The following is a 27,926-nucleotide window of genomic DNA, read 5'->3' as shown; positions in this document are numbered from 1 at the left end:
ATGGCACACAGAACAATATTGTCCTCCCTGAAGACACAGTCCAAATTTCCCTTTCCTGAACCCTGGCCCACCTTCTCAAGATGTCAACAGTCAGCCAGCTCCAGGAGAGAGGCTCAGAATCTGATTTTCTGCCCCACGTGCAGAAGTCCATCCTCAGCTTTCATCTCTCTTACCTGCCACATCAGAATTCAGAATCAAAAGGAAGAAAGTAGGAGGGAGACTGTGCAAGAGGAAAAGCACAGGCTCTGATTCTGAACTCATGGCAAAAGTAGCCAAAATAAGCACTGCCATCTCCACGGGATAACCTTTATGGTAACACTTGGCATCATGGAGGCCTGGGCTACTGGGAATCCCCCAGAGGCCACCCAACACTCTCCACCTTCTCTGAGAGGCTTGGACCTGTGAAGATTTTGGAAGATTCCCGCAGGAGTGAAATTCAATGTCCTTCTCTTGGAATACTGTTTCCTTGCAGATTTCCTAGGAAAACTGCAGTGACTTCCTCAACTTCACACAGTATCAGGGCCTTGGTTTGGAATTTCTTCATCTATAAAATGAGGGCAATCCCTCTTTTCCTTCCCTTTTCCACAAATATTCAGTGAGTTTCCCCTTGGTATCTGGCACCATACTAGGTTCAAGGACACTATGCCACCTCTTTCACAAGGGGATGAGTGTGCCTTAGTATTACACACCACACACAGACACACACACACACACAGACACACACACACAGACACACACACACACACACACCTGTGCACACCCTAGCTGGTCTCTCCAAAATTAGCTGCTAGCTCCATGCCAAAGCCAAGCCTTTTCCAATCTGACAAAGCCCCATCCTCATGGCAGATATCACCCAATCTTCTCTCCCAATGCTTTTACAAAGTTCTCCACTCTTGCTCTCCATCTATTTTCCTTCCTTCCTTCTTTTTCTTTTTTGTTTTTTAATTCTTTTTAACATTTATTTATTGTTGAGAGAAAGACTGAGCATGAGCAGGGGAGGGGCAGAGAGAGAAGGAGACACAGAATCCGAAACAGGCTCCAAGCTCTAAACTGTCAGCACAGAGCCCGATATGGGGTTCGAACTCACAAACCACGAGATCATGACCTGAACTGAAGGTGGACACTTAACCGACTGAGCCACTCAGGCACCGCCTTATTTCCTTTTTCATTTTCTCTCTCTTCTCCCTCCCTCCTTCCTTCCTCTTCCTTCCTTCCTTCTTTCTTTCACGTCTAACTCTCCAGTGCCCTATTTATCTAATTATTATGAACACAGGTTTTTCTCTATGTATACTGAAGGGAAATTGTATTGATTGCCACAAAGTTATGTCCTCGAACAGGAATGGACAGGCTATGTCTTCTGTGTCAAATGTGGCTCACTATTTCTTTGGGTAAATAAAGTTTTATTGGAACATGGGCAAGCTCATTCATTTACATATAGTGTGTGGTTGCTTTCACTGCAAAAACAGAGTTGAGTAGTTGTAACAGAGACTACATGGCCTGCAAAGCCTAAAATATTTACCATCTGGCCCTCTTTAGAAAATGTTTTCCAAGCTCCACTCTTAAATATCAGGTAAGGGGAATTGACAGTTGGGGAAGAGTTACAATTCTGTTTTAGTATCTGTTACGGGATCAGTTTGAGGACAAGAGTTGCTCTATGTTCAACCATACTGAATATTAACAGGGATTTGGGGACATTCTTTTTTACATATGAGGTAATTCAGGCTCAGAAAGAACTGGCACCTTACCCATGTCACACAGTTATTCTAGTCATAGAGCTGGGGCCAGAATGCCAGTTTTCTATCCCCTAGTCCAGTTTTACTTTCACCACTCATAATACCTTTGGGTGGAGGATTGTTTGCATCTATTAAGGAACAGTGGATACAATATTCCTGATTTATTTCAATCTCCATACAGAATCATATTTTCCTTCTAATTGTAAGTAAACTTTACTCATGTATAGGAAATTTACAAATCATAAGTGCACAGCTTAATAAATAGTCCCTCTAATTTTATAGGTTGTGAATAGAACAATTTTTAGAGCAACATAGAAGACAGAGCATATATGAGATGTAATTTTTTAAAAAATAGTGAAAAAAAAGCAATAGACTAGTGGAACACATGGATTTGTGTTCAGGCAGTGTTGGAAGTATGTTGTGAGCATTTTATCAACTTTTTGATAAAGAAAGCTTATTCCTCAATCAATGTCTTCCTGAATTCTGCTTTTCCCAATGCATTAACTGGATCCCTGGAATCCACATTTCTCTTGTGCTGTTCTAAGTGGTCTCTCCTATCTCTAGAGGCATTGCCTCTTCTAACTGACCCTATCCTTGTAGACTCATGCCTGTGTCCATCTCTTTTTTTTTTTCTTGTTGTATTTTGTTTTTCTTAAATAATTCATTTTTAGAGCAACTTATTTTTTTGATTGATTGAGAGGAAAGGTACAAAGATTTCCTATATACCTCCTTTCCCCCATCTGCATATCCTTCTCCTCATCAAAGTGCCCCACCAGAATATATCTGTTACAAATGAGGAATCTACATTGCCTCATCATTATCATCCAGAGTTGATAGTTTACATTAGAATTCATTCTTCGTGTTGCATATTCTATGGGTTTACACAAATATAGAATGGCACGTACCTACCATTACGGTATCATACAGAATAGTTTCATTGCCCTAAAAATCCTCTGTGCTCTCACTATTCATTCCTCCCTCTCCCCTAAGCCTTAGCAACCACTGATCTTCTACCGTCTCCATATTATAGTTGGAGTTTTGGCTTTTCTCAGAATGCCATATAGTTAGAATCATAGAGTATATAGTCTTTTCAGACTGGCCCCTTTCATCCATCCACTTGCTTGACCCACTGACTCCTTTCTTTTTTTTTTTTTTTTTTTTTTAATGTTTTATTTATTTCTAGGAGAGAGAGAGAGAGACAGTGTGAGCAGGGGAGGGTCAGAGAGAGAGGGAGTCACAGACTGAAACAGGCTTCAGGCTCTGAGCTGGCAGTCAGCACAGAGCCCGACGCGGGGCTTGAACCCACGAACCGCGAGATCATGACCTAAGCGAAAGTTGGACGCTTAAACGACTAAGCCACCCAGGCGCCCCCCACTGACTCCTTTCTATAGAACACATGCTTTTTGTACAGAATGAGACATCTTCTTTAATGTCTAGTCTTAATCATAAGGTATAATGGAAAAAAAGGCTCAGAAGGAGCTTCTCTGCTAACTAAGTGTATCACTGTGAGCAGGGTACTTAATACCTACCCTGAAGAGTTGCTATGATAAGCAACTGAAATAATATATGTAAAGTGATTAGCATAATGCCAGGTATACACTAGGTGCTCCAAAAGTAGAGCTATTATTATTGTAATCTGTCTGCTTTCAATATTAAATGATTCATTTTCCCACTGCCAACTGAAACTCTTTTAGAATTTCCACTGTAACTTTAAGATCAAAGTCCTGCTAGCCCCCTTAAATGCATTCTGTCTTTCCAACCCACACCTTCTGGGCATAGCTCTCTCCACCAATGCATATAGCTAGCTCCCAAATCAGTACTTTGTCTGAAGATTCATATACATTAACTAATAACTCTCATACATTCACAAGGCAGATAGTAAAACTAGGGTAACAATATATGGGAGCCCCAGGTGGCTCAGTGGGTTGGTTGAGTATCTAACTCTTGATTTCAGCTCAGATCATGATCCCAGGGCCATGGGATTGAGCCCTGTGTCAGCCTCAGTAAGTTTCTATGCTGAGATTCTTTCTCACTCTGCCCTTCTCCCTTATTTGTGCTCTCTCTCTAAAATAACAAAATCAAAAAAACAATCCAGTTGCATGTGCCAAAAATGGTCCATAATTTTTAATTATTAAGAAATCTTCTTGAAATATATATATATAATTTATGCACATAAGCATTAGTGATATATCCTATAAGGGCATAGTACTCAGAACTATTAGTTGATAGGAAATTTAAATAGTTTCTAAAGGAATAAAACTGGGGCATATGTTTAGAGATATTTTTTAATCAATAGGGTATATGATCCAGAAATTTTATGGATCATTCCTTTAGGCAACGGGGAACACTTGGAGAATTTAAAGCTCAGAAAATGGACATGATGAAATAAGCATTTGATAAAGATCAATCTGGTGCCAATTTGATGGTTGGAATGAAGGACAGAAAACAATTTGTGATTGTCCAAGGCTGCTATACTGGTCATTACCTATTCCTTCCTTCCTCATTGATTCTTCTCCCTTGTTCTCTTACTTTAGGATCTCAGACACTGACTTGTATTGACTGCCAGCTCACTGCTAGCTACTTTCCTGTTGTTTTGATCTGACTGTTTGTGTTCCCCAACCCCCTTCCCCAAGTTTATACACTGAAATCCTAAGCCCCAAAAGTGATAATATTAATAGGTGGGGACTTTGGGATGATTAGGTCATGAGTGTGGAGCCCTTATGAATGAGATTAGTGCCTCTTACAAAAGAGATCCCATAGAGTGGCTTAGGCCCTTCCACCATGTGAGGATACAATGAAAGGTGTGTGATGCAGAAAAGAACCCTTATCTGACCATGCTGATCTTGAAGATAACCCCGATCTTGAACTTGCAGACTCCAAAACTGTGAGAAATAAATTTCTGTTGTTTATAAGCCACCAAGTCTATGGTGCTTTGTTATAGCAGCTCAGATAGACTTAAGACCCCTGTTAGGTTTGTCCAAAGGAATATAGACCCAGGGAAAAGAGGGGGAGAGAAAAGAGTAGATTTCTTCCTAACTCCTACCCTGTTCTTTAGCAGTGGCAAGTCCCTGAATGACCCTGGTCCTGTCACACAATTATATCTCCAAGGTTAAAGCTCTCACTGCATTTTGCTCCATCAGTTTTATGGGTAGTATTAATTTCCTACAAGTCTTAAGTTGGGCATTGTAGAGGCAGAGACTGAAACAGGGATTCAGATGTACTTGATTAACTGAGCAGAGCATAGAATGGAAGTGAAGGAAGCAAGGAGGGTCCAACCGCTAAAGCATGTTTCCAATGCGGGGCTCTCCAGCATGGATTATATCATGGGTTTGTCCACCTCAAGGAAAGAGGTCTGGCCTCTTATATAATCCCATATAAATCAGTCATGCTGGGGTAAAGAAAACATAACCCCTTAGTTTTGGTCCCTATCACCATTGGCTAAGAGTAATCAATGTTCCAGAAAAGGGGCAGCTGTGAGCCATTAACATCCAACACTCACCACCATTGGGAGATGGACCCACTAAATTCATAAAGGGATCTGGGCAGAGTGTCAACAGGGTCTATTTCACCTCACTGATTAATCTCTGGTGTGTATATAAACTCCTTTAGGTCAGACATTATTCCTATAGTTTACTATATCCCCGATAATGTTCATCTTGATAATATTTCTAGACTGATGACAAAACCAATATAAACCTTCCATTCAGATGGGGAGTAGAAGATAGCATATAGGAAAGAAATGTAGAGATACTGAAGATAAAACTCCTAACCTTTCACAATTATACGTAACATCCTGGCTTACCTTCATCTCCATGCACAAATAAAAGCCCTGAGCAGATATACTGGAGTTCATGAGTTCCTCTGGCTGCCCAGAGAACAGCAGTCCTGACCTTGACTTTGGAGGTGCTACATAGGCAGTGAAGTTGAATTGTTTGGCTTTGGCCCAGCTGAAGCTCACTGCTGAAAGGTGATCACAAAATGTGGCTCTGTCAACGAGTGATCAGCTACCTCCAGACCCAGATAAGTGAAGTAAACAACTAATTTCACACTCTGTTAGAGAGCAGGATTAATATGACCAGATTATCAATACATTTTCCAAGGCCTGTTTAAATCCTCTTTGTTGCCTTTCATACAATACCCTGGTTTACCAGAGACTAATGTCTGCTAAGAATTATTTTGATGAAAGCTGACTTTTGGCCAATTTTAGAAGCAAATTATAATTGTCCTTTCGCTCAGATAATTTAAGTTATATATATAAAAAAAACAAAAACCCACCACTTCAGCATATCCACACTCTCTAATAGGACAAACTGATCCTGAAACTTAATTAGGTTCTGACTGAGTTGCAAATAATGCCAAGACAATAGAGAGCTCAAGAGGGAAGAGAATCAGCTAGAGTTCACAGGGGAACCAATTGAGCAGAGCTTGTCTTAAAACTGTGTTAAGAATAAGTGCATAATCACTGTTCTGCTTGCTTTGGCATTATTTGGCCTTTTTAAATGTCACAGCACATCCAGGGAAGTTGGTGTGCTGGATATCTCTATTGCACAGCATTTCCATCTTGATTCGAGAAATATGTATGAGGTATCTGCCACGTGCCTGGCACTGTGCTGGACGCTGGAGGTACCAGGCATGCATTATTCACTCAGCTGAGGAGACACCAGATGCTATTCCACGAGGACTCATCAACTTATTTCCTATTCAACATTCCTTGATATACTTTTAGATCAAGAATAAATATACCCAGAGCACCTGGCTGTCTCAGTCAGTGGAGCATGCGACTCTTGATTTCAGGGTTGTAAGTTCAAGCCCCACATTGGGTGTAAAGATTACTTAAAAATAAAATCTTTAAAAAAAAAATAAATCTGCTCTTAGGTGGCTCACACTATAAAGGATGCAGACATTAATAAGCCAGTCCATCTGCCCAAGGGTTCACATTCTGGAGCAGCACTTTTCAGACTTTAACATGATCATAAATCATGGGGAACTTGTTAAAATGTAGTTCCTGTTTCAAGAGTCTGGAGTGGGGCCTCAGATTCGGCTCCTGGGTGTCACTGATCTTACTGGCCTTTGGACCACACTTTGAGTAGCAAGGTTGTTGCATATAAACTCAGCATTTGTAAAATGAGACAAATCATTCCAGGAGTTGTTTATCTTAAGATCAGACACCCACAAAAGAGCTGCAGAAAGACATGGAGTGTGGATGAAGCATTAGAGAGAGTACTTGAGGCTAACACAAGTACCACTCACTTATACAGCTCTGGGAAAATTACTGGAATCCTGTCTGCCTCAGTTTTGTAATGTGAAAAATGGGATAATCAGAGTCCATACCTTGTAGCGTTGTCTTGAGCTTTAAAGGAAAGAATCCACTTTGCCATGAAGTATTCCATTGAGGGTGTTATGCTTAGCAAAATAAGTCAGGCAGAGAAGGACACATATCATATGTTTGCATGTATAGGATGATTAGTGGGAACTTAACTGAGGACCATGGGGGAGAAGAAGGGGGTAAATGGTGGGGGAAAGGGAGAGAGGCAAACCTTGAGAGACTCTTGAATGCTGAGAAACAAACTGAGGACTGATGGATGTGGGGGGGGGAAGGGGGAGCTGGGCATGGAGGAGGGCACTTGTGGGGATGAGCACTGGGTGTTATATGGAAACCAATTTGACAATAAACTATTTGTAAAAAAAAAAAAAAAAAAAAAAAAAGTTAAGAATACACATAAATTCTCCAGAAGAGTGCCTAGTCTACACTGAGCATTCAATAAACGCAAATTGTCCTCTTTAGAAATTATACCAGGAAGTTCAGGTAACATTTATCAAGCTCTTCTATACCTGCCAAGCACTTGACATTAAGTCATAAGATCCCCAGAAGAACCCCATGGTAGGTACTCTTAGGATGCCCATTTCTCAGGACAAGGACCACTCACAGCTCACAAAAGTGCAACAATTTCACCTGGCTATCCAGACACAGAGTAGAAGGACAAGGATTTGAACCTAGAACTCCATGGCCAGAATTTGGGCTCTTACCTACTCTGTTATGCTCGCCTCCCTATGGGACAATTACTTAAGTAGGCTCTCCAAAAAAAGAAAAGCATACAACACTTCCCAACATTTTCTTGACCCCCCCTGGTTCCCCTGAATGTCTGACTACAGCTTCCCCTCCCTCCTGCAGCACCCTTCTCTCTCAATCTCCCAAGCTTTTAGATCCTTTTTTTAAAAAATTTCTTTCATAGTGAGTCCTTTATTTTGTAAATTAATCTGTCCTCTAGGTTTCTCTTCTCTCACAACTTTAATCATTACTTACCCTGTCAGCTCCCCCTTCTGCAGTGCAAACACTGAATCTTCCCAAGAGGGTGGGAAAGGGAGAAAAGCTGTGAATATTTATACTTTCTGTCCTCATCAAGCATATGATTCTCTATAAATCTCTTTTAAAAAGAACTCGCTTTCCTAGCCAGAATGCTAACTACACTAATAACCAACTACATATATACTGTTGCATTTAATCCTTGAGATAATCTCTTGAGATAAGAATAGTCAGCCCCATGCCCCAGTTGTAAAAAATGAGATTCCTCTTGGTGGTTAGTAACCTGCTCCAAAGTCATAGCTGGTAAGTGATAGAGCCAGGAATTAAGGCTGGGTCTAATGGACTCTCAAACCTGCATATTTGACCATTTCTTATAAAATGATTTACATTCTTAATTTGCTTAACAATTACTTTCTAGATGGTGCAAAAGCAAACTTCAACCCTATTCCAATCTTAACAAATCTCTAGGGCATGATGTGTGCATTAATGAGCTTGTGCTCTAGCAGTCTTTAAAAATTCATTTTTCTTTGTTCCCTTACTTGCAGGCAGCTCAAATCATTTTTGCAACTGTGTTACAGTAGCCTCATCAACAACTTGAGAGGTCTGGGAACCTAGTGTCCCTACTCTGAGGCTTTGAAGCCCTAAGCATTTGCTGGGTTACAGATGGTGGAGCTACCATGCCCTGCAAACCCAGAGATAAAACCATGTGAACCACAAAGGGCCATGGTTCGAGTGAATAAGATTCAAAATTGACAATATGTGTACATGAATGTTTTTCTAGAATATACTACACAAAATCACTCAATTGCAAAAAATTATTATTTCAGTCATTTCCTGAGCTTTCTAATTTGAGAAAACAGAGAGACTAAATGAAAAAATTCAGCAGAGATGCTATTTCCTGAAAAACAGCTTTCTTGGGGAAATGTGCATAAGGAATCAGATATATTGATGTTCTAGGAACTTCCAGGCTCACATTTTTGTCTCTAACAGTGAGTCATAAAGATGAGATTTTTCTAGAAAGCAATTATGTCCATCGCATCACATTCATATTAATTTTATAGCATTCAAATGTCACCCATTTTTAGGAGAAGAACTGGATGTATAAATTTAACTGGATAATTACACAGGCTGATATAAGCTTTTAGAAGTAAAACTTCAACAAAATATCAAAGGAAATCGTATGAATGACTATCTCTTCCATGTCAGGCCCTTCTTTTTCCTATCATACCATCTATAGTTCCTAAAGGAGAGACAAAGAGCAAATTCAGTGATGTTCCTTATTATTTTGGCACTGAAATAATTTTCTTCTGTTTCTCAGGCAACTAAATTTAGCCAGTAGAAAGATCAAATCCCAGCCTTATTTTGTTCAGTTATTTGCCTTTTTTAATATAATCATAGGTTGGATTCTTCCATTAATATCACATTAACAGGAAGCTGGGGGCTCACAAAATGGATTTGGGGCTGCTGGTCTCATACATGTAGCTAAATTTAAAAGAAAAAAGGAGCAGGATTATTTTTACATTCAATAGGACAAACTAAGACAGCCTGTGAAGCCAGAAGCCAATTTCCTTGAAAAAGCATGATAAGTGATCTACTTATGATCTCTTATCTGCTCCTACACCTTCTCATTTAAGACTTGCTTCTGCTTTTGATGACACCCCAGCTTTTACATGGTTTTGCTTAGGTGGCAGAGGACAACATAATGTGTTTTGGGAAAGAAGAAGGAGTTGAGTAGATGACAAAGTGCAAAAAAGAAATACCTCTCAGGATACCGAACATGACTTATAGTTCAGCTCTGCTTAAAAGCAATATGTGTGATTATAGAATGTTCCATATCTATGCTATCCAAGACAGTATACCTGATGAGACTTTCAACTCTGGCTAGTGCAGCTGAGGAAGTGAGTTTTTAATACTTTTTCATCTAAACTTAAATTTAGATAGCCACCTGTGGCTAGTGGCTACCATAATTAACATGTACTGGACATACCATCTTAGACTACTATTCATGGCTTTCTTTTCTTTTCTTTTAATTCTGTTTCTCCTGAAGTCTAAAGCAAAGTGGTGTTGCTCAAAAACACTTCCAAATAGAAAGACAATGTCTAGGACCTCAGCTCAAAGCATTCAATTAAAACAGGACTCTTTTATAAGAGGAATCTAGCTGCCCACTATGTGGTGGAGACTGGGTGCAGAAGCACTAAAAGGACTTAATGGGTCCAAGCTTGGCTCATAGGTTCTCCTCATCTGCCGCTCCAGCTATCGGGTGGTGACTGCCTGTCGTACTGGCTGGAGACAGATTGCAGGGGAAGAGCATACCGTTAATGATGGCTGCAGCCCAGTGTGCACGGGAGGGCGAAGTGGCAGCTCGTGGGTCCTCTGCTGGTACTAGGACACACCTTAAGGAAAATACTGGGGTGAGTATCTCCTTAGAACTCCTTTCTAATGTGGCATTACCTTTATTTTTTTAAATTTACTTCTTAATTTACATCTAAGTTAGTTAGCATATAGTGCAGTAAGGATTTCAGGAGTAGAAAACAATGATTCATCCCCTACATATAACACCTAGTGCTTATCCCAATGAGTGTCCTTCTTCATGTCCTTTGGCCATTTAGCCCATCCTCCTACCTATGACCCCTCCAGTAACCCTCAGTTTGTTTTCTATATTTAAGAGTCTCTTGTGTTTTATCCCTCTTCCTGTTTTTACACTGTTTTTCTTCTTTCCTGTATGCTTATCTGTTTTGTATCTTAAATTCCACATGTGAGTGAAGTCATATGATATCTGTCTTTCTCTGATTGACTAATTTCACTTAGCATAATACCCTCTAGTTCCATCCATGTAGTTGCGAATAGCTAGATTTCATTCTTTTTGATTGCTGAGTAATACTCCATTGTGTGTGTGTGTGTATACATACACTCCATTGTGTATGTATATACATGTATGTGATATATATATATGTACACATATATATATGTGTACATATATATATACACATATATATATCTCACATCTTCTTTATCCATTCATCTGTCGATGGACATTTGGACTCTTTCCACACTTAGGCTATTGTCGATAGTGCTGCTATAAACATTGGGGTTCCATGTGCCCCTTCAAAACAGCACACCTGTATCCTTTTGATAAATACCTAGTAGTACAGTTGCTGGGTCATAGGGTAGTTCTTTTTTTTTTTTTTTTTTTTTTTGAGGAATAATGTGGCATTACCTTTAAGTCTGATGGGTAACGTTTCTACTAAATTTTTCCAAAGGGCAGAATATAAGCTTTGTGGCAAATGGCCTGGCTAGAGCAGCTCTGGATAAAAACAAAGGAGAGACAAGAATTTAGGTAGAAATAGCATGTGAACTCAGCATGGTTTTGCAGAGTGGAGAAGAACTGCTGAAAAGGGAGGATGTTACAGAAAGTAGCATCATGTCTGTCTCAGAGATAGGTTATATGACCAGCCCTCATGGACACGTGGGTGATGCTGTAGGGAAGAGGAAAGCCACAGCACATGTGGAAGGAATGACATCCACACGGACACACACATATACTATACACATGTTCTCTCTGTCTCAAACTTCCAGAGGACCAGCCTGCAAGGTGGGGTAGCTTGTGTGTAACAATGTGAGGAATGTATATCCACTGGAATTATCTGAAAAGGAAAAGACCCTCTCTGCTGGCACGGAGAAACTTTAGGGGTCCTCCAGCAGCAGGAAGGGAGGGAAGGCCAAGTTGATCAAGTCTATGTACCTGGGCAAGGCTTTAGGGGAGACATTGTTAGATGAGGAAGAAATATGACAGATGGCATGGTGTGGTGGCTGAAGAGTTCTGTGGATTTCCAATCCTCCACAAATGTGAGAAGAATTTGAGCACAGGAAAATCTGCAGGCTCCAATGTGGGCAGAGACAGACCAGAGAAACAAGTGCCACACATAAAGTAATAACAGCCACAGCGATACCAATTATAGCAACTGTTCTTGAACACTTATGTGTGCAGCACGGTGCTTAGTGCTTCCGGTTACGCTAGCACATTTAATCCTTTTGATGGTTATAAAAGGGAACTTGATATTATTTTAATTTTACAGATGAATAAAACTGAGATTCAGAAAATCTCAGTAAATTGCTAGATCACATTACCAAAAAGTGGAAGAGGTGGGATTCAACTAGATTTTTAAAAAAAAATCCCAACTCTAAAGTTCAGGACTTCTTCTGTAATGGTGTTCTGCCTCCAGGATACCGTAAGATCTAGGGCTATTTCCCAGTTCTATTTGAATCCCTCAGTGCTGGCAGTCCCAGGTGTTATATCTCATTCATTCATTCATAAAATATTTATTAAACACTTCAAGTAGGTGCTGGAAACCATGCTGGGAAATGGGAGATACAAAGATGAAAAGATGGGGTAACTACATTCAAGGAGCCCACAGGCAAATGGGGATATAGATAAGTAAATATTTATAATGGATTAATTTGCCTGTTAAGCCTTTTGCCATATTTCCATTAAAATAGTCATGGAAAGACTCAGAAACTTGCAATAGCACTAGAAAGGGAAAAACATCCAGGTGGAATTTCTTTTGGCTGCTTTCTACATATGCTACAGGACTATTGTTTTATTGTATGAGGTACTAATAGATATTCACAAAAGAAGCAAATGGAAGATTTTAAAACATAAAACAGGTTTCTTTAGAGCAGGAAGTTTTAGTCATTAGTATGTGAATGTGTTCTGTGAATCTACAAAAAGGAGGTAGGTATGATGTAAAATGCTTTCCAAACTTACTTAGTCACAGAACATTTTTCATGGAACATTTTCAAAGATGAATGATTAACAGAAAAGGAAAACAAAAATAAACTTTGGGATAGGCCTCTGGGTGGCTCAGTCAGTTAAGTGTCTGACTTTGGCTCAGGTCATGATCTTACAGTTTGTGAGTTCAAGTCCTGCATTGGACTCTGTCCTGACAGCTCAGAGCCTGGAGCCTACTTTGGATTCTGTATCTTCCTCTATCTCTGCCCATTCCCTGTTCCTGCTGTCTCTCTCTCTCAAAAATAAATAAACATTTTTAAAAAACGGGGAAAATGAGGTTAAAGGGCAAGGGCAATAAGCAGAGGCATATTGCCTTTAGGGATATTTTGTTTCCCATGGAAAGTACTGTAATTTGGGGCTGAGACAAGAATATCCCAGGAAGCAGTGCAATGTGGGAAGTGTTATTTTTCATATACCACACTTCATGGCAGAATGGAGTCTGAGCTTCTGGCTGAGTCAAAGAGCTCCAGCCACAGTCTGGCCAACCTATTCCAAGTAAATATCAACTGCGTTCACCAACTCTTGATAGGTGCTAGATATCAAGGTGACCATCAGACATTCAAATGAAAGGTAGAAGCTAGCACTGAGTGGATATTGAGGAGAATTAATGACACTTCACTTAGCCTGTCGACTGGTAAATGCCAGGCTACACAGGATTTTATCCCAAAGCTGACTAAATAAAAAATGACAACATTCAGGGCGCCTGGATAGCTCAGTTGGTTAAGCATCTGACACTTGATTTCAGCTCAGGTCATGATCTCACAGTCGTGAGAGGAAGCCCTGAGTTGGGCTCCATGCTGAGCCTGCTTGGGATTCTCTCTTTCCCTCTCTCTCTGCCCCTCCACTGTTTGCACACACACTCTCTCTCTCAAAATAAATAAATAAACATTAAAAAAAAGAAAAAGAAAATAACAACAGCAATAACTTGTGACCTAAGAAAAGGCTGGAGATAACTACATCGTAGTGCATTCATATGACAGAATGCCACTGCAGAGATCAAGGGCAGGCTGCCCCTATTTTGAGCTGAAGGCAACTGACACTCTTCAGGCTGAAAAGAAACTTTTGTTCCTTAACTACAAAGAAGGATGTAAATTGGGGGTCTTTTCCAGAATGAGGATTATTAGCAGAGATGAATTTTATCTGAATGACCTATCTGTATGGCGAGGCAAACATCTGCTCTTCTTATTGCCCTGTGAATCGCAATGCCTCCCTCTGCAGTCCCACACCCCTACACTTTCCTCTTTGGTTCAGAGTGACATAAATGTATACCTCACTTTACCCATCTTCGGAATGTCCATGTCTGTATGGATTCCCTGTATATATGAAATTAACTTGGATTTTCTGCATTAGTCTGTCTCATGTCTATTTGATTCTTAGTCCAGCTAGAAAGACCTTTGAAGGGAACAGGAAATTCTTGTTCCCTGACACCACATAGTAACAAAAATGAAGGACCTCTTTTGATATACACCAGCATGGATGAATCTCCTAGACACAATGTCGAAAAAAATATGCCAGACACTAAAGAGTACATGCTGTATGGTCCCAATTATATTGAGTTCAAAAACAGGCCCAAATTCATTATAATGATAGAAATCAGAATAACAGCTACCTTTTTTAGAGGCAGTGATGAGAGGGATACAAAAGAGGCTTCTGAAGTACAGAAATATTCTCTATCTTGATTTGGGAGTATCTGCTCTGTACAACTTCATGGAGCTATATGCTTATGATGTGAACTCTTCTGTATGTTTGTTGCACTTGCATAAAATTTTACTTAAAAATAACTAACAGATGGTATACATAAGGCCAACATATTTCATATGTTAGTAATCATAAAAAAGTTAAACTTCCCTTATCAAAGAACTGAGAACCTTATATTATCTTTAAAATCTAACAACGTGATACTTATAAAACAAATTATAGTAAGTAAATGAATAGATAAGCAAGTGAATGGAATATATGGATAAAGAAAAGGAGACAAACTCCAATGAAAAGAAAGTAGGAGGGAGAAATAGTAAAGTAAGATGATAACAAACCTAAGGAAACAAACCTTAAGTGAGACAACCTGGATTCATTAAAAGTTATCCCTCATTGCAATCAGCAGCTGCAAGGTTTTCAGGGGTATTTGCCAAATTGTTAAACTCAAGTTTGGTCACTCCCCTGCCCAGTGTTTTCTGTGGACATAGATTCTGCAGGCTAAAATCCACATTCCTCATGCAGAATTGCTAACTGACTTTTCCTACCTTTGTCCACCAGGCATACTATTTACTCTCCAGTTACTTTAAACTGCTCTATTCTCATTACCCTTTATCACACCTTCAAGTCTTTTTTGTCCCTCTATGGAAATGCCCACGGAATTCTATTATTTTTAAAATAAAAATAATTTTATTACTTTTTAAAAAGTCCTGCTCACTTATGCCAGATGCCTCACATCAGTTATCACACACAGGTACAACTATAAACTGTCATGGTCCTGGTGGATAGGGACCAAGGACTGTTTAACAAAACTTGGAAGCAGGATAGACTGGGAGTGAAGTCTTCTACCCTGGCTGATATGGGCAGAAGCTCTTGAGTGTTTGATATTTTAATATCAGTAATGCCAGCTGCTGATAAAGAGATCTCTAGAACCAGAAATATAGACTCAGGTAGCCAGCCAGTTTCCTCAAAATGCCACGTGACCTAGAAATGGAACAAGTATGACCTATTGCATCATCTTAGAACCAAATATCACCTCAGTGTGAGACTCCAAAGCATCCTATCCAAGAGGGTACTTTGCTTCCTTTCGCTCTCCCTCCCCCTCTCCCTGCATTAAGCTTCTCACTAAAACTACCTCAAACACAGATATACACAGTACATGGCTGAAGCAAAAGAAAACCATGGAGGGTCTGCAATTCATAGGTTCAGGCAGATTGGTTAACCACAAGTAACCGAGCAATCAAAACAAAGCCTTCTTGGCTATGCCTGATGACTAGTGACACTTTTGCCTCTGCATCTCAGAAACCCAATTCTCTAAGGAGAAATGACGCTACTTCTGGGTAGAATTCAATTTATTCCTACCCAATTCATTCCTATTTCCACCACTAACTGGACTATAACAATTGAGTACATTCCTGAACCCTCAGATCCCTCAGGCTTTAGTCTTTGTGTTTGTCTATTCCACTGGAGAAAAAAGCCTAGGAAGCAAGCAAAGCAAATTCTTATAATCCTAGGCCACTGGGAAGAGATGCTCATAATCAGGAATACTCTCCACTCACCCCTAAGATCCCTAAAATTCAATCTAACAAATACTTACAGTGCCTAATACTCTATTAAATGCTATGAGGGGCCCTGAAATACTAAGGTGTGCTTACTACCTTTGAAGAATTGTCAGTGTGACTGAGTAGATGAAAAATTTTATTCATGGAAGTCACTATACCATGATATTGAAATATGTACAATTTTTAGCCAGACAGCCCAGCTTGAATCCTGGATCTATAATTTCCTAAGTCTATAACTGTAGTCAAGAGGTACTTTGGTTTCCTCATCTGCAAAATAGAACTTAATAGGAGGATCTACCTTAGCATTGTTGTGAGGATTCTGGGAGTAACAATGTACAGCCAGAGCATAGATTAAGTGCTAAGTAATTGTTATAGTACCAGTGTTAATGTCAAAAATTATTTTTGCAAGTACCAAAATGATAAACTGCTAATATAATTAGCAAGGACAAGACAAGTGATGATAAAACCCAGAGAAGATAGAGATATTTTGGTCCAAAGTGTAGTGAAGAAAGACGAAAAGCAGTATTTATCAAATAGCTTTCTTTATGACAAAACTGGTATCAGATGCACTGAACCATCACTACATCATCTGTAAAATGGAAGAGACAGTCTAAAGCTAACCCCAAGAGCCTGGTCTGAATTTGGAGAAGCTAAGAAAAGAAGAAGGGTGGGGTGCCTTGGGTGGCTCAGTCGGTTGGGTGTCCGACTTCAGCTCAGGTCATGATCTCACGGTTTGTGGGTTCGAGCCCCGTGTTGGGCTCTGTGCGGACTGCCAGCTCAGAGCCTGGAGCTTGCTTCGGATTCTGTATCTCCCTCTCTCTCTGACCCTCTCCTGCTCATGCTCTCTCTCTTTCTCTCTCAGAAATCAATAAAAACATTTAAAAAATTTTTTTAATAAGAAGGAAAATGCCAATTTGTATGTCCAGTCATCAAAAAATGGCAAAAACGCGGAAGTAGCATGTGGTGGTAATGAGATGCTTAAATGGGTAAGAACATCATCTGTGTGGTACATGACAGAGTTGGAAGTGTTAGGAACCCAAGGACTTGAGTCTGTATCCTGGCATTTCCTAATTATGATAGAAGGTCTCTGAGCTTTAGCATTATCATTCTGAAAAAGAAGATAAATATAGCTATGTCCCAGGGCTATTGAGTGAAGATTAGAAGAAATCATAGACATAAAAGAACCAAGCATAATAACCAATACAGTAGATTCCCCAAAAGTGTTATTTCTGGTTCCATTTCTCCTGTCCTATGGCCCCAAATATATCGAATGCCCAAACACTCTCCATACTCAAGTGTCAGATCATTTGAGAGAGCTATGATTTAAAGATCAATCATTATAAATCAAGACTCCAAATCAAAAGCTCATGTTAGGTTATTCATATGTTTTGGTCTGGGTCAAAAACTTTAGAACAAATAGGTTCAATTATAATTTTTTAAAATATGTTTACTTACTTATTTTTGAGAGAGAGACAGTACAAGCAAAGCAGGGGCAGAGAGAGAGAGGGAGACACAGAATCCCAAGCAGGCTCCAGGCTCTGAGCTGTCAGCACAGAGCCTGAGGCGGAGCTCAAATCTGTCAACCACGAGATCGTGACCTGAGCTGAAGTAGGATGCCCAGCCAACTGAGCCACCCAGGTGCCTCAGCCAAAGAAGCCTTCTATTGAGATGCTGGAGTAACAGTATCAAAGCATCTAGAGTCACTGAGTCACCACCAAAAGACAGTAGCTATACAGAAATATCTGGACTTAAAAAGGACTTTATGTAAGTGAGAAATAAACCTTTGGTGTATCAGGCATTGACATTTAGGTTTGTTCGTTACTGCAACACAGCCTCATCTATCCTGATCAATGTAATATTCATATCAATTTCTTTTCTTTACTCAAATAAAATGTACGTGCCTGGTGGGGTATAAATAAGAGAGACTGAAAGAAAAAGGATGTGACAGTGTGTACGCCATCAGAGAAAATCACTCTGTAAGAAGGTAGACATGATTTACAGACTCTGATTGCTAGACCTATCTCCTAGACTCGGTTAAGGGTCTTCTGGAGTAAGTCATCTATAATGACAACTATAATAACAGTCTATAATGACATCTGAATGTTCTACCAGTGGCTAGTCCTAGAATGGCTGGGAGGTAGAAGAGCCTCTTAAAGTTCAATTCTTACTTTTCATTAATCCATCCCTCAAATTCCTCTTTGATCACTCATGGTTTTCTCTATAATGAGCCACTAACTGCCTGTCATTCTGGCTTTGCAGGGACACTGTCCATTCTTTATGCCTTCTCCAGGAAAAATTAATTTTCTGTCCATGGGTTTTATCTCATGTGCCTTATACAAATTGTCAACCATTTCTTAAAAATACGCTTTACAGTTTTCTTTTATTTAACATTTTTCAGAAATTAAAGAAATTCAAGTTTATGGTTTAAAAACAGGAAATATGAAAAAGTACAAGGAAACAAAAACCATTTGTAATTTTACCACCCAGATTTTAAAAACTATTATTATTTTGGCATATTTTATTATGGTCTATTTTATGTTTATGAATTTTAAACAGAATCAGAATCTGTGTTAGCCTTTTTGCACAACTTTTTAAAATACAGTGATTCAATAATTCCATACATAATCAGGTGCTCATCACAAGAAGTACAGTCCTTAATCCCCATCACCTATTTAACCCACTCTCCTCCTTCTCCCTTCTGGTAGTTTTTGTACTGCTTTTTAACCTAATGACACATTAAAGAGTATATCCCACTGTCACAAGTTTTTTATAAACATTGGCTTTAATAACTAATATTCCATTATATTGACATGTTAAATTTATTCAAAAACTTCAGCATAAACAGGTTCAGTTATAATTTAGACTGGTTCATTGCACATGTGGGATTTTATTCCCAGACTGTTGTTCCTTAAAAATCCTCTAACAGACTTACATATATATTTATCAGTGTCACAAAGCCCAGCTTCACTCCAGCTATCAGCTTCATAAAATTATACACTGCCATTCCTTAAAACAATCTGATACTTTTGCTTTTTGATCACTGAAGTGAAGTAGAAGCCATCTGGCTTGTGAGAAGACAAGGCAAGTGCAGAAATCCCAATCGTGAGGGGTCTAGTAAAAAGATGTAAGTAGATGAGTGGCTCATGCGAGCTAACACTCAGGCCCTAAAGAAAATGACTTACTTTTTCCCCAAGTTTATCTTTCTAATTTTCCTCTCTATACCAAGAGTGAGACCGAGAGGGAAAGGACAAAACCACCAAGGGGCCAGATGGCTGCTTCTATTCTTCTCTCAGTCTAAATAATCAAAGGGACCCTCCTGACTCTCACATGGTCCAGCCCAATTCAACAGAGTAGAAGACTAGATATGGAGGTGGGTCAATGGTCCACCTGGTGACAGGATTTATTTGCAATGTCCTCCACATCTTACATGCTCCTTGGGGACTGCCCAAGGATGCAGAAAAGCAAAGGTCCTGAACAGCTCATCAGAGAAACAGCTAAGAACAAAGCCACGTGACAGGTCCTATTTCCATCTCATCTATTAAGTCCTCATTTGTTCTCCTTCCTGGATGGCCACCCATCTCCATCTTCCACCCCAACTCTCACTCTCTCTCTCTTTCTCTCTCATAATTCTGCAAATTTCTTTTACTTGGAATGCCTTCCATTCCTCTGAAACATACATGACAATTTCAACTAGAAAATCACCTACTCCAAAAAGCCGACCAGAGTCATCCGTAGGCTAAATTAGTTGCCCATCCTCATGGCTCCCATAATGCCTTGGGTTCATCACTGTACCAGCAGAGAGCCCATTTCATTACAGTCATTGATTCATTTTTCTGCTTTCTCTACAAACCTCTAAGTTCCATGAGGCTCCATGGTTCCATCTTTCCACCTGTAAATGCCCATCAACTGGCACACAACATAAAATAGAAACTTACTTGTACACAAAAAAGGTTTTGCTTGAGGGGAAAAATATTTTTTTATCCTTCTACTTGACTGGCAAAATGTATCTTTGGGGATTGGGGATGGAAGAGAAAAAAAATGGGAAGAAAAAGAAGAGAGAATATATTCTTATAATGTGCCCCATACTATGCTAAAGTATACATCCAAAGGATGTACTAAGACACTCTCAATATATAGAATGTAAAGTCTTAGACTATCTGGGTAATTTCCCCAGGTTCACACAGCAAGTGAACACTTGAGCTAAAAAATAAGCAAAGGCATTCTGACTTTCAGTGATTAATCACCATGTTATCTTTCACTTATTGATAACTTCAAGGAATCTAGAGACATTTGACGTGTTTCCCACCTGCCTGGTCAGGAAAGTGAGGAAGTCAGAAATAGGACTGATTCTTTCACATCTACAGATGGACTGAAGAAGAGACTATTATAAGTAATAGTCTTCAGATTGTGGGAAATTTCATTGCTAAGTGACATCTCAGTGCTAAGCAGATTTGCTCAGTTCTGGTGGGTTTCAATAGCAAGTAAGCTATTTAAGGAAAGAGGGAAAATAATTAGATATCACAGCAGTTAAGGAATCGTAGAAAAAAAATTCTATGATTTATCACTCTGATTCCCAAGCCAGACAGAGATCCAGCAAAAAAAGAGAACTATAGGCCAATATCCTTGATGAATACGGATGCAAAAATTCTCAACAAGATCCTTGCAAATCGAATCCAGCAGCATATCAAAAGAATCATCCACCAAGATCAACTGGATTTTTAAAAATACACATGCATAATATTTAAAACTTACTGTATCCAAATTAAAAATTTTTAAGTGCAATTTTTTAAAGTCAAATAATAAGATGTCTAACTAGCCTGAATTGTGGGTTGTCTCCACTATAATCAACCATGGGGCATCTACAGAAGCAAGAGGGAGGTGTGGATTAGAGGTATTAATTTAAAAAACTGTGAGAAACTCCAAGGGCAGGGACAGGATGGAGGAAAACTACTAGGCGTTTTGTCTGCTTCTCCCCCAAGTTAGCATGTAACAAGTACTGGAAAAAAAAAAAAAAAAAAGACAATAGCTAATAAACATTTGTTGATTTGAAGCAGAACTACCAGAATAGATGTGCCAAGAATTTTAAATGATCAATAATAATGATACTTATAACAAATACATTTAAAAACAAAGATCAGGGATGCCTGGGTGGCTCAGTTGGTTGAGTGTCCAACTCTTGAAATTAGCTCAGGTCATAATCCCAGGGTTGTGGGATGGAGCTCCTCTCCCCCACCTCAGGCTCTGCACTGAGTTGGAGCCTGCTTATGATTCTCTTTCTCTCCTTCTGCCCTTCCCTTGCTTGCCTATGTGCATGCTCTCTCTCTAAAATAAAAAATAAAATCAAAACAAAGATATGAACAATAATAAGGAAAGAATTATAATGAGAAGAAACAAGTGGGGTTATTGGAGGATAACAGAAAACAAATACATGAATAAAACAAGAAGGGGTTTTTGAGGGGGGAGCAGGAAGAAGAGAAACAAGAGAAGGGAGCTGATATCCTTGGGTCAGGTACCCATGAACCTTCCCCTGGAGAAGCACACTCTGATTGTAGGTTTAGCCAGTTCAAGAATAAACTATTTTAAAGTTTGTATCTGTAAATCTCACTAGACAAAATGCCCGAGACTAGTAATCTCATTCTTTTAAACTCAGTCTCCAAATTTTGAATGAGAAATGTTCCATTCCTATTGTCTTATATTCCTTTACTTCTCTAGAGAAGGGTGATTATTTAAGTCAGGGCTTAAAGGATGGATCTTAAAGCAAGCGGACAAGAGGAAACAGCGCACCAGGAAAATGGAACAGATTGGGCAAGAAGTGAAGGTCTGAGGTTGGGTAGTAGGAGATGGGGGTACAGCACTGAGTATCCATGTGATTTGAACATAGGATGTGGTGGAAAGGAGAGAGCAGGACGAAGAGGAGGCTGAACTGAGGGACCCTGCGTGCCTTGCAACTAACAAGAGTTAGGGTTATGTACTGAACATTTTGTAGGTTTCAGCAATTTTGCCTCACAATTTACTTTCTTTCTCATTTAAATCATTTTTTCCCAGGTAAACTTGACAGGTAATTATTAAGCCCATTTTATAGATGAGGGGAAATGAAGCATAGAGAATCTTGTTTGTTTATTTGCTTGTTCGAGCAACTTTTTTTTCAGTTGTTTTATTTGCTTTTCAAATGATCGTGGAGCTGTCTGATCTCAAATCTTGTCTGTTTCCAACTGTGCTCGCCAAAATACAAAAGTGATCGTTTAACTTCCCTCTCTATAATCCTTCAGTGCATTCCAGCACTTTAAGGATTAAGAATAAACTCCATATATGGTACACAGAGCCCTTCTCCCACTGTATCTCCACTTGTGCCTTTCCCTCCATCCACTGCAAATGATTTATTTGCTACATATTCATGGGGCTCCATCACAACTCAAGACATCTCATCGTCATTGGTAAATTATTCATCTGGTTCCCACCCCAGACTGGGTGCTTTCTGAGGTTAAGGGTGTATCCTATTTGTATTTTTATTCCATTGCCAAGTATAATGCCTGATTGAAAATGAGGGCACAATCAATGTTTGTTAAATGGAAGAATGAATGAATCAATCAATCAAATCATCTTTGTGTTCGCCTATGCAAAGCAATCCTCTAAATACATTCAACAGTATAGTTTACCCTCTGATCTGGACATTAACCAGGGTTTAATTTTTCTCTGCCTGTCCCCACTGCCTACCTCTCCATCATGGTTTCCTGGCTTCGTCTTTATAGTAGGAGGTAGAGGTAGGTAGTTAGGTTATGTTTGAAAGAACATTTAAGAACAACCTTGCAACAGGCAAGAAAAGTTATTTCCTTTTTTTTCTATTTGCATTCTTGATGCCATTTAGATTTATGTAAAAATCACTCAAACAAATATTAGATGCATGCACAGGATAAAGGCCTGGAAGAAAATACACTACGATGTTAATATATTTCAGAGTAATGGGATTAACAGGTGATTTTAATTTTCAGTACTGTGCATTTTGGAATTTTCTAAATTGTAGGTAACAAATATGCATATATTACTTTTGTGACAAAACACAATAAGGATTATGTTTTAAAGCATTATGCAAATCCTGCCAACATGAACTCTAGTTGTATAATATTTATGTTTAAATCTACAGTAAACATGTATTAATTATATATACCATATCAATGAATTGAAATATATATCATTTAAAACCTAGTCTGCTTTTCTAAAAGAAATTGTTTGCAGATACATTTGGGATTGTATTTAACACAAAAGCTTAGTGAGACATGCTTTAAATCTACTTGGTTATGAAACCCAAGGGAATTTCATCATGAAAGCAGTCCAGACCTATTCAAAGGAACAAGCCTTTCAAGCCAACGAGCCCCACAGCCCTTTTTCCTTTGCCATTCAGCAACCAGGGTTGCCCATCTGTTACAGAGGTCTTAAAGGGCAACAGGATCCTAACAGTGAATGTCCATAGCAAGCACTCCAAAGCGCACCTCAAAACCTGAAGCTGTGTCCAAGCAGATGTGCCTGAGGTGTGATCACCATGAGGAGACAAAGACTGTGTCCTGTCCATACCTGCATTTGGCCGTGCTTGTTAAGGCAAACATCCTATGGTGAATGTTCAACTGTCCACACTCACTCCAATGTCAGCTTGAAACAGATGGAAGAGCCAGAGGAAGCTGTCACTTGAGAAGCTTCTGTTTCCCTGACACCCATGACAGGATGTGGAAAATGAAGGGAATGAGCAGCAGCTGGCTGCTCCAGCATCCAAGTCTGGCTTCTGGTATTGACAGTGAGTATCGAGGCTCTGGATGTAGTCCAGTGGAGACAGCCAATCCTGGCATTAGCTGAGAGAAAGCAGAGCTAGAGAGTCTCCCAAATGATGGCCACAAAGAAAGTCATTCTGACTTCTAGTGCCCATCAAATGAGCTTTGAGAAGACAGAAGACTCCTTCCCCCTCTAGAATGGTTAAGATTTTTAAGTTTGACCAGATTTATGTGTCAAGCATCTTGCCATCTTCTCATTTATTTACTAATCACCAGCTCCTTGTCCTTACAAACACAAAAAAAGACTTGCTATGTTCTGGAAGACACCAATAATGTCTACATTTACTCACTATTCACTCATTTATACCCAATAAGAAGCACAGATATCACCTTAACACAAACACCAAGCCCACAAGGGACCCGAAAGCCACAGTACAGACCAAAATTTGAATGACTTTTGGTACCACCTACATCTCTGTGTCCCTTTACATCAGCATTGTATAAGTCCACAGGTGTTGACTGAGAACTGAGTAAAAGAGATAAAGTCTCTATTCTCATGGAGTTTTAGAGCACCAACCTCGATTAGTAAAGTAACTGATCTTGAATCTGTTGTTCAATGCATTATCTATTTGCCTCAATTAAGGGGTTGCTCAGCATCAGCAGAAAGTCAACCTCGACAGTATTCCAAACCAACTTAAATTTCCTGTCACCCTCCTCCTTTCTTCTTTCTCTATATACAGTGAACATGTAGGTTCTATCTCTGATATAGCACATGCCCTCCTGCACTGTAATTATCTGTTCACTGGCCTGTCTCCTCCACTCTCAGGTGAACTGAGTGAGAGACTATCATTGTTCTCTACTATCAACCCAACACCTCATTCACCGGTTAGCATGTTGTAGACACTCAAGAAATATTAATTGAATGGGAGAATGAATGACAAAGAAGACCCAAAAAGATGCTTCTGAGTCAAACTATCTGGATCAGCTCCAGCCAAACTCAAGTGGGTAAGGTTTTTCTGGTAACCTCTCACTGACATTAATAATTTTCCTTCCTTCCCTTTCTGCATAACAGTAACAATAACCATGATGGGTAACAAAGAGTGAGCCCTGAATGTGTGTCAGGAATTGTGCTAAGCACTTTACTGGAATTACTTTAATGCTCACAGTGCAACATGAAGTATGTATCATCATCATCATCTTAATTATAGAGGAAGCAACTGAAGCTCAACCATGTAATGCAATTTAACCAAAGTTACATGATTATGAAGTATCAGAGTCTGATACCAGAGCTTGTTTTTAACCACCGGCCTTCTTTTCATACCCCTTTCCACTCTACTGCACACCACCTCTCTCCTTCCATCCCATCTATGGTATTCCTATTAAAACCAAGGCTGTGGGAAGTGGGACAAAGATGGCATTGATACAGTCCCCAGTAGCTTTTTGGTAGCTCCTACCACAACCATGGGCCTAATTTAAGGGGTAAACAACTAAAGAATGAGTGAACCTGCTCCAAAAGCTTACCAATCTCTCCTGTTCTTGTAAACTCTTTCATAGAAATCCCCTCCAGTTTGTGGAGAAATCAGAAATATCAGATATCAGAAATAGGAAATCAGAGTGACTCTTTATGATGAGGTGGAAGGACTAAACTCCAAGTCAGAAAGATGCTTTGCCAGAGATCTACAATGACATCATCCAGACCTGGAAGAGAAAAACTCTAAGGTAGGCAGAGATTTTTGCTTTCTCCCATGTCTCTTTTCTATCCCTTCCTCGTGTCTTCACATCTCTTCTGTTAGGTGCTTTTGGCCTCCGAGAACTTCCTCCTCATACCATACCACCTGCACAGACTTGCCTCCTTGGCAAAGCTCCAAATGCTACTCTGCAAATTCTCCTTCCTTTATCAAAGTTGACCTTTTTTGCATCCCATTCTCTCCTGCCTAGCTATCTTGCTGGAAAGTTCTTCAACTAATTAGCCAGTCAGTCAAAAATGTATACTACTGATAGGATTTTGTCTTGTTTTATTTTAATCTTTAAACACTCCTAGAGATGCAAAACCTTAGTGCTACTGAATGAATCTGCATTAATGGCACTGGCTGCCTGACGAGCTTCTGGGAGCAGAAAGACCCCTTTTCAGGGGAAGTACTATTCCAGTGTCTCTTAATCAACAATCACTTGAGTACCAGCTATAAGATGCACAGGTAGGGCAGGTCCTCTATGGCTACAAGTGCTATTGTAAATGTGCTGTGGAGATTTTGCAAGTAGGCACCTAACATGCACCACTCTGGAGGCTCTTGCCAATGACTTCACTTACTCAATGGATAGTCAAGTTATTTCTTTTTTTTTTTAATATAATTTATTGTCAAGTTGGCTAACATACAGTATATACAGTGTGCTCTTAGTTTTAGGGGTATATTCCTGTGATTCATCGCTTACATACAACACCCAGTGCTCATCCCAACAAGTCCCTCCTCAATGTTAAGGTATTTCAATGAGTGTTAACAAGAGGTATTCAAAAGAATCTTAACTTTCTCATCAGATAGACTTTATCTTGAAATCTAGACTATATTAGTCAGGATCCCTTTAGGAAGCAAATACACATTCAAATGAGAGATACAGCCAGCCCAGAGAGACCTTGTGGGAAGGAGCCAAAGAATGTATACCCTGACCTCCTGACCTCATCACCTCATCTTTTCTCTGACTTCCTGTTGGGGCTCCCAATAAAAACAACATCAACAACTACCACAACAACAAAACAATTGGAAGCAAAAGGATTTATTTATTTGGGTGGTTATTTATGGAGCAGTTGTAGCAATTGTGATAACAGACATAAGAAATACCTCATTGCACAACTTAGTGGTACATGTTACAAAGATTGCAGTGTGAATGGTGCCTCCCTGGTATCAAGTAATATGGCAGCCCTGCACAGTACAGTGCCTGGCAAGTAATAAGTGTTCAGTGAATATTAATTCCTTTGTTGCTTTCAATTGGGGCAGACTAAATTTAATGTTGCCAATTATATGCAGATCTCTTTGGATCCTTACATATGGGAACCTAAGGAACAGAGCTGCCACCCTTCAGTTTACCTCCTTCCTTTAATTATCATAGAACTTACTGAATGGTAGGGGGCCTTCAAACCCGACTCCTGTAATCACAGAATTTTCAGAAACAGGCTTTCAAACTTCCTGCTTCCCATCTTATGCCTTTGCCTTTCTCACAAGGTGAGGTAAGGCAGATGAACAGATGCAAGGTGAGAAAGAATGAGCTCACACACAGGAAACAAGTATATTCATTTGAATATTTCCAATCAACGCAGAGGCCAATACTTCATACAGGAAATATCACTACCTGATATTTTAGCAAAGGCAACTTACACTTACTCATTCCTCATAAATTTCAGGGCAGTTTCTCTCTTTCTTTCTCTCTCTCTTTCTTTCCTTCTTTCTTCCCTTCTTTCTTCCCTTCCTTCTTTCCTTCCTCCCTTCCTTCCTATCTTTCTTTTCTTTTCTTTTTCTTTTTCTTTCTTCAGGGCAGTTTCAATCATGACAGAAAGTACAGCCAATGAAACTTGCTCTACAAGCAGACTGATTGGATCTTTTGCGATATGCTCCTGAAACCCACACATCACTGAACAAAACACTCAGCATATGAGTAGTGGAAAATATCTCAGGAAAGGAAATGAAAATGATTTCAGTAAAGGAGAAATTGGTGGCCCGATTTAATTAAAAGGTCAGGGAGGAACTGAATTCTCCTCAAGTAGAAGAGTATCCTTATCTTGACCAAAAGCTTTCTTTTGCAAAGGGAACTATATTCAGAGAGTAAACTCTATCCCTAATTACCTCAATGTTGCATATCATACTCATGGGTATTTCAACTGTGTTTGTAGGACCTGCCTCAGTGTTTATAGTTTATATGACTTCTGAGGTTCCCTGGAACTCTGATTAAGTATTTCCCTTTAACCACAGAGACTGTTGATGTCTCCATCCCCCTTTCATTCCTACCTTTATTTTACTCTAATCTTTTTATAACTCAGGAAAAATTTCAAGAAAATCAATCTAAAGCCAGCATGCACATATTTTGGTTAAAGTGGGG

At 39.5% G+C, this 27,926-nt stretch overlaps 1 protein-coding gene across 1 annotated transcript in view; it reads right to left on the bottom strand.

The window, feature by feature from the left end:
• Positions 1–27,926, bottom strand: part of CPNE4 (copine 4) — a 476,281-nt gene that overhangs the window by 346,155 nt on the left and 102,200 nt on the right. The window lies entirely within an intron of this gene.

Source organism: Hyaena hyaena, unplaced genomic scaffold (genome assembly GCF_003009895.1).
Source record: "Hyaena hyaena isolate Hyena2069 unplaced genomic scaffold, ASM300989v1 scaffold_210, whole genome shotgun sequence".
Classification (NCBI taxonomy): Eukaryota; Metazoa; Chordata; class Mammalia; order Carnivora; family Hyaenidae; genus Hyaena; species Hyaena hyaena.
The sequence above is the reverse complement of the archived record's forward strand: the minus strand, read 5'-3'. Positions and strand labels throughout refer to the sequence as shown.